The sequence below is a fragment of the Solea solea genome, chromosome 18 (genome assembly GCF_958295425.1).
Source record: "Solea solea chromosome 18, fSolSol10.1, whole genome shotgun sequence".
NCBI lineage: Eukaryota > Metazoa > Chordata > Actinopteri > Pleuronectiformes > Soleidae > Solea > Solea solea.
The window spans coordinates 436,809-446,313 of NC_081151.1; positions in this window are offsets into that span (position 1 = coordinate 436,809).

Here is a 9,505-nt window from a genome sequence, read left to right on the forward strand (position 1 = left end):
CGGATTTTGGACGACATACTATACTATGACTTTTTTGACCGATTTTGGACGACATACTATACTATGACTTTTTGGAGTGATTTTGGACGACATACTATACTATGACTTTTTGGAGTGATTTTGGACGACATACTATACTATGACGTTTTTGACGGATTTTGGACGACATACTATACTATGACTTTTTGGAGTGATTTTGGACGACATACTATACTATGACTTTTTTGACGGATTTTGGACGACATACTATACTATGACGTTTTTGACCGATTTTGGACGACATACTATACTATGACTTTTTGGAGTGATTTTGGACGACATACTATACTATGACTTTTTTGACCGATTTTGGACGACATACTATACTATGACGTTTTTGACGGATTTTGGACGACATACTATACTATGACATTTTGGAGTGATTTTGGACGACATACTATACTATGACTTTTTTGACGGATTTTGGACGACATACTATACTATGACTTTTTGGAGTGATTTTGGACGACATACTATACTATGACGTTTTTGACGGATTTTGGACGACATACTATACTATGACTTTTTTGACCGATTTTGGACGACATACTATACTATGACTTTTTTGACCGATTTTGGACGACATACTATACTATGACTTTTTGGAGTGATTTTGGACGACATACTATACTATGACTTTTTGACGGATTTTGGACGACATACTATACTATGACGTTTTTGACCGATTTTGGACGACATACTATACTATGACTTTTTGGAGTGAATTTGGACGACATACTATACTATGACTTTTTGGAGTGATTTTGGACGACATACTATACTATGACTTTTTTGACCGATTTTGGACGACATACTATACTATGACGATTATGACCGATTTTGGACGACATACTATACTATGACATTTTTGGAGTGATTTTGGACGACATACTATACTATGACTTTTTTGACGGATTTGGAGCGACATACTATACTATGACGTTTTTGACCGATTTTGGACGACATACTATACTATGACTTTTTGGAGTGAATTTTGGACGACATACTATACCTATGACTTTTTGGAGTGATTTTGGACGACATACTATACTATGACGTTTTTGACGGATTTTGGACGACATACTATACTATGACATTTTGGAGTGATTTTGGACGACATACTATACTATGACTTTTTTGACGGATTTTGGACGACATACTATACTATGACGTTTTTTGACCGATTTTGGACGACATACTATACTATGACTTTTTGGAGTGATTTTGGACGACATACTATACTATGACTTTTTGGAGTGATTTTGGACGACATACTTTACTATGACGTTTTTGACGGATTTTGGACGACATTACTATACTATGACTTTTTGGAGTGATTTTGGACGACATACTATACTATGACTTTTTTGACGGATTTTGGACGACATACTATACTATGACGTTTTTGACCGATTTTCGACGACATACTATACTATGACTTTTTTGACCGATTTTGGACGACATACTATACTATGACGATTATGACCGATTTTGGACGAAATACTATACTATGACTTTTTTGACGGATTTTGGACGACATTACTATACTATGACGTTTTTGACCGATTTTGGACGACATACTACACTATGACTTTTTTGACCGATTTTGGACGACATACTATACTATGACGGTTTTTGACCGATTTTGGACGACATACTATACTATGACTTTTTTGACCGATTTTGGACGACATACTATACTATGACTTTTTTGACCGATTTTGGACAACTAAACTATACTATGACTTTTTTGACGGATTTTTGGACGACATACTACACTATGACTTTTTTGACCGATTTTGGACGACATACTATACTATGACTTTTTTGACGGATTTTGGACGACATACTATACTATGACGTTTTTTGACCGATTTGGACGACATACTATACTATGACTTTTTGGAGTGAATTTGGACGACATACTATACTATGACTTTTTGGAGTGATTTTGGACGACATACTATACTATGACGTTTTTGACCCGATTTTGGACGACATACTATACTATGACTTTTTTGACCGATTTTGGACGACATACTATACTATGACTTTTTTGACCGATTTTGGACGACATACTATACTATGACTTTTTTGACCGATTTTGGACGACATACTATACTATGACGATTATGACCGATTTTGGACGACATACTATACTATGACTTTTTGGAGTGATTTTGGACGACATACTATACTATGACTTTTTTGACGGATTTTGGACGACATACTATACTATGACGTTTTGACCGATTTTGGACGACATACTATACTATGACTTTTTGGAGTGATTTGGACGACATACTATACTATGACTTTTTTGGAGTGATTTTGGACGACATACTATACTATGACGTTTTTGACGGATTTTGGACGACATACTATACTATGACATTTTGGAGTGATTTTGGACGACATACTATACTATGACTTTTTTGACGGATTTTGGACGACATACTATACTATGACGTTTTGACCGATTTGGACGACATACTATACTATGACTTTTTGGAGTGATTTTGGACGACATACTATACTATGACTTTTTGGAGTGATTTTGGACGACATACTTTTACTATTGACGGATTTTGGACGACATACTATACTATGACTTTTTGGAGTGATTTTGGACGACATACTATACTATGACTTTTTTGACGGATTTTGGACGACATACTATACTATGACGTTTTTGACCGATTTTCGACGACATACTATACTATGACTTTTTTGACCGATTTTGGACGACATACTATACTATGACGATTATGACCGATTTTGGACGACATACTATACTATGACTTTTTTGACGGATTTTGGACGACATACTATACTATGACGTTTTTGACCGATTTTGGACGACATACTACACTATGACTTTTTTGACCGATTTTGGACGACATACTATACTATGACGTTTTTGACCGATTTTGGACGACATACTATACTATGACTTTTTGGAGTGATTTTGGACGACATACTATACTATGACTTTTTGGAGTGATTTTGGACGACATACTATACTATGACGTTTTTGACGGATTTTGGACGACATACTATACTATGACATTTTGGAGTGATTTTGGACGACATACTATACTATGACTTTTTTGACCGATTTTGGACGACATACTATACTATGACTTTTTTGACCGATTTTGGACGACATACTATACTATGACTTTTTTGACGGATTTTGGACGACATACTATACTATGACGTTTTTGACCGATTTTGGACGACATACTATACTATGACTTTTTGGAGTGATTTTGGACGACATACTATACTATGACTTTTTGGAGTGATTTTGGACGACATACTATACTATGACGTTTTTGACGGATTTTGGACGACATACTATACTATGACATTTTGGAGTGATTTTGGACGACATACTATACTATGACTTTTTTGACGGATTTTGGACGACATACTATACTATGACGTTTTTGACCGATTTTGGACGACATACTATACTATGACGTTTTTGACCGATTTTCGACGACATACTATACTATGACTTTTTTGACCGATTTTGGACGACATACTATACTATGACGATTATGACCGATTTTGGACGACATACTATACTATGACTTTTTTGACGGATTTTGGACGACATACTATACTATGACGTTTTTGACCGATTTTGGACGACATACTACACTATGACTTTTTTGACCGATTTTGGACGACATACTATACTATGACGTTTTTGACCGATTTTGGACGACATACTATACTATGACTTTTTTGACCGATTTTGGACGACATACTATACTATGACTTTTTTGACCGATTTTGGACAACAAACTATACTATGACTTTTTTGACGGATTTTGGACGACATAGTATACTATGACGTTTTTGACGGATTTTGGACGACATACTATACTATGACTTTTTGGAGTGATTTTGGACGACATACTATACTATGACTTTTTTGACGGATTTTGGACGACATACTATACTATGACTTTTTGGAGTGATTTTGGACGACATACTATACTATGACTTTTTTGACGGATTTTGGACGACATACTATACTATGACTTTTTTGACCGATTTTGGACGACATACTATACTATGACTTTTTTGACCGATTTTGGACGACATACTATACTATGACGATTTTGACCGATTTTGGACGACATACTATACTATGACTTTTTTGACCGATTTTGGACGACATACTGTACTATGACTTTTTGGAGTGATTTTGGACGACATACTATACTATGACTTTTTTGACGGATTTTGGACGACATACTATACTATGACTTTTTTGACGGATTTTGGACGACATACTATACTATGACTTTTTTGACGGATTTTGGACGACATACTATACTATGACGTTTTTGACCGATTTTGGACGACATACTATACTATGACTTTTTGGAGTGATTTTGGACGACATACTATACTATGACGTTTTTGACCGATTTTGGACGACATACTATACTATGACTTTTTGGAGTGATTTTGGACGACATACTATACTATGACGTTTTTGACCGATTTTGGACGACATACTATACTATGACTTTTTTGACCGATTTTGGACGACATACTATACTATGACGTTTTTGACAGATTTTGGACGACATACTATACTATGACTTTTTGGAGTGATTTTGGACGACATACTATACTATGACTTTTTTGACGGATTTTGGACGACATACTATACTATGACGTTTTTGACCGATTTTGGACGACATACTATACTATGACTTTTTGGAGTGATTTTGGACGACATACTATACTATGACTTTTTGGAGTGATTTTGGACGACATACTATACTATGACGTTTTTGACGGATTTTGGACGACATACTATACTATGACTTTTTGGAGTGATTTTGGACGACATACTATACTATGACTTTTTTGACGGATTTTGGACAACATACTATACTATGACTTTTTGGAGTGATTTTGGACGACATACTATACTATGACTTTTTTGACGGATTTTGGACGAGATACTATACTATGACGTTTTTGACCGATTTTGGACGACATACTATACTATGACTTTTTGGAGTGATTTTGGACGACATACTATACTATGACTTTTTGGAGTGATTTTGGACGACATACTTTACTATGACGTTTTTGACGGATTTTGGACGACATACTATACTATGACTTTTTGGAGTGATTTTGGACGACATACTATACTATGACTTTTTTGACGGATTTTGGACGACATACTATACTATGACGTTTTTGACCGATTTTCGACGACATACTATACTATGACTTTTTTGACCGATTTTGGACGACATACTATACTATGACGATTATGACCGATTTTGGACGACATACTATACTATGACTTTTTTGACGGATTTTGGACGACATACTATACTATGACGTTTTTGACCGATTTTGGACGACATACTACACTATGACTTTTTTGACCGATTTTGGACGACATACTATACTATGACGTTTTTGACCGATTTTGGACGACATACTATACTATGACTTTTTGGAGTGATTTTGGACGACATACTATACTATGACTTTTTGGAGTGATTTTGGACGACATACTATACTATGACGTTTTTGACGGATTTTGGACGACATACTATACTATGACATTTTGGAGTGATTTTGGACGACATACTATACTATGACTTTTTTGACCGATTTTGGACGACATACTATACTATGAAGTTTTTGACGGATTTTGGACGACATACTATACTATGACATTTTGGAGTGATTTTGGACGACATACTATACTATGACTTTTTTGACCGATTTTGGACGACATACTATACTATGACTTTTTTGACGGATTTTGGACGACATACTATACTATGACGTTTTTGACGGATTTTGGACGACATACTATACTATGACTTTTTGGAGTGATTTTGGACAACATACTATACTATGACTTTTTTGACGGATTTTGGACGACATACTATACTATGACGTTTTTGACCGATTTTGGACGACATACTATACTATGACTTTTTGGAGTGATTTTGGACGACATACTATACTATGACTTTTTTGACCGATTTTGGACGACATACTATACTATGACGTTTTTGACCGATTTTGGACGACATACTATACTATGACTTTTTGGAGTGATTTTGGACGACATACTATACTATGACTTTTTGGAGTGATTTTGGACGACATACTATACTATGACGTTTTTGACGGATTTTGGACGACATACTATACTATGACATTTTGGAGTGATTTTGGACGACATACTATACTATGACTTTTTTGACGGATTTTGGACGACATACTATACTATGACGTTTTTGACCGATTTTGGACGACATACTATACTATGACTTTTTGGAGTGATTTTGGACGACATACTATACTATGACTTTTTTGACCGATTTTGGACGACATACTATACTATGACTTTTTGGAGTGATTTTGGACGACATACTATACTATGACGTTTTTGACCGATTTTGGACGACATACTATACTATGACTTTTTTGACCGATTTTGGACGACATACTATACTACGACTTTTTTGACCGATTTTGGACGACATACTATACTATACTATGACGTTTTTGACGGATTTTGGACGACATACTATACTATGACTTTTTGGAGTGATTTTGGACGACATACTATACTATGACGTTTTTGACGGATTTTGGACGACATACTATACTATGACTCTTTGGAGTGATTTTGGACGACATACTATACTATGACTTTTTGGAGTGATTTTGGACGACATACTATACTATGACTTTTTTGACGGATTTTGGACGACATACTATACTATGACTTTTTTGACCGATTTTGGACGACATACTATACTATGACTTTTTGGAGTGATTTTGGACGACATACTATACTATGACTTTTTGGAGTGATTTTGGACGACATACTATACTATGACGTTTTTGACGGATTTTGGACGACATACTATACTATGACTTTTTGGAGTGATTTTGGACGACATACTATACTATGACTTTTTTGACGGATTTTGGACGACATACTATACTATGACGTTTTTGACCGATTTTGGACGACATACTATACTATGACTTTTTGGAGTGATTTTGGACGACATACTATACTATGACTTTTTTGACCGATTTTGGACGACATACTATACTATGACGTTTTTGACGGATTTTGGACGACATACTATACTATGACATTTTGGAGTGATTTTGGACGACATACTATACTATGACTTTTTTGACGGATTTTGGACGACATACTATACTATGACTTTTTGGAGTGATTTTGGACGACATACTATACTATGACGTTTTTGACGGATTTTGGACGACATACTATACTATGACTTTTTTGACCGATTTTGGACGACATACTATACTATGACTTTTTTGACCGATTTTGGACGACATACTATACTATGACTTTTTGGAGTGATTTTGGACGACATACTATACTATGACTTTTTTGACGGATTTTGGACGACATACTATACTATGACGTTTTTGACGGATTTTGGACGACATACTATACTATGACTTTTTGGAGTGAATTTGGACGACATACTATACTATGACTTTTTTGACCGATTTTGGACGACATACTATACTATGACTTTTTGGAGTGATTTTGGACGACATACTATACTATGACGTTTTTGACCGATTTTGGACGACATACTATACTATGACTTTTTTGACCGATTTTGGACGACATACTATACTATGACTTTTTTGACCGATTTTGGACGACATACTATACTATGACTTTTTTGACCGATTTTGGACGACATACTATACTATGACTTTTTTGACCGATTTTGGACGACATACTATACTATGACGATTATGACCGATTTTGGACGACATACTATACTATGACTTTTTGGAGTGATTTTGGACGACATACTATACTATGACTTTTTTGACGGATTTTGGACGACATACTATACTATGACGTTTTTGACCGATTTTGGACGACATACTATACTATGACTTTTTTGACCGATTTTGGACGACATACTATACTATGACCATTATGACCGATTTTGGACGACATACTATACTATGACTTTTCTGACCGATTTTGGACGACATACTATACTATGACGTTTTTGACCGATTTTGGACGACATACTACACTATGACTTTTTTGACCGATTTTGGACGACATACTATACTATGACGTTTTTGACCGATTTTGGACGACATACTATACTATGACTTTTTTGACCGATTTTGGACGACATACTATACTATGACTTTTTTGACGGATTTTGGACGACATAGTATACTATGACGTTTTTGACGGATTTTGGACGACATACTATACTATGACTTTTTGGAGTGATTTTGGACGACATACTATACTATGACTTTTTTGACGGATTTTGGACGACATACTATACTATGACTTTTTGGAGTGATTTTGGACGACATACTATACTATGACTTTTTTGACGGATTTTGGACGACATACTATACTATGACTTTTTTGACCGATTTTGGACGACATACTATACTATGACTTTTTTGACCGATTTTGGACGACATACTATACTATGACGATTATGACCGATTTTGGACGACATACTATACTATGACTTTTTTGACCGATTTTGGACGACATACTATACTATGACGTTTTTGACCGATTTTGGACGACATACTACACTATGACTTTTTTGACCGATTTTGGACGACATACTATACTATGACTTTTTGGAGTGATTTTGGACGACGTACTATACTATGACGTTTTTGACCGATTTTGGACAACATACTATACTATGACTTTTTTGACCGATTTTGGACGACATACTATACTATGACGATTTTGACCGATTTTGGACGACATACTATACTATGACTTTTTTGACCGATGTTGGACAACATACTATACTATGACGATTTTTGACCGATTTTGGACGACATACTACACTATGACTTTTTTGACCGATTTAGGACGACATACTACACAATGACGTTTTTGACCGATTTTGGACGATATAATATACTATGAGTTTTTTGACGGATTTTGGACGACATACTATACTATGAGTTTTTTGACTGATTTTGGACGACATACTACACTATGACTTTTTTGACTGAATTTGGACGACATACTATACTATGACGTTTTTGACCGATTTTGGGCGACATACTACACTATGACGTTTTTTACCAATGTTGGACGACAAGTTATACTTTTTTTTTGCGCTATGGCACCTCCTCTGGTCACATAACACTGGGAGAGTTTGCTGTGGTGCACGCACATTCACTCTCTCACACTCAGGGTATGAATATGACTTTTTATATCTCTCATCTTGCAGGTTGCAGGATCAAGATCCAGTTTTCGAGGCTATCCATATCATACATATCATCACCATTATAATTGTGCTATAATTAAAAGTCGATATCATTGACTGTATAAACTTGTAACTTGATACAGTTGTGTATCTGCTCCTGGTCTCTCTCTCTCTTCTGT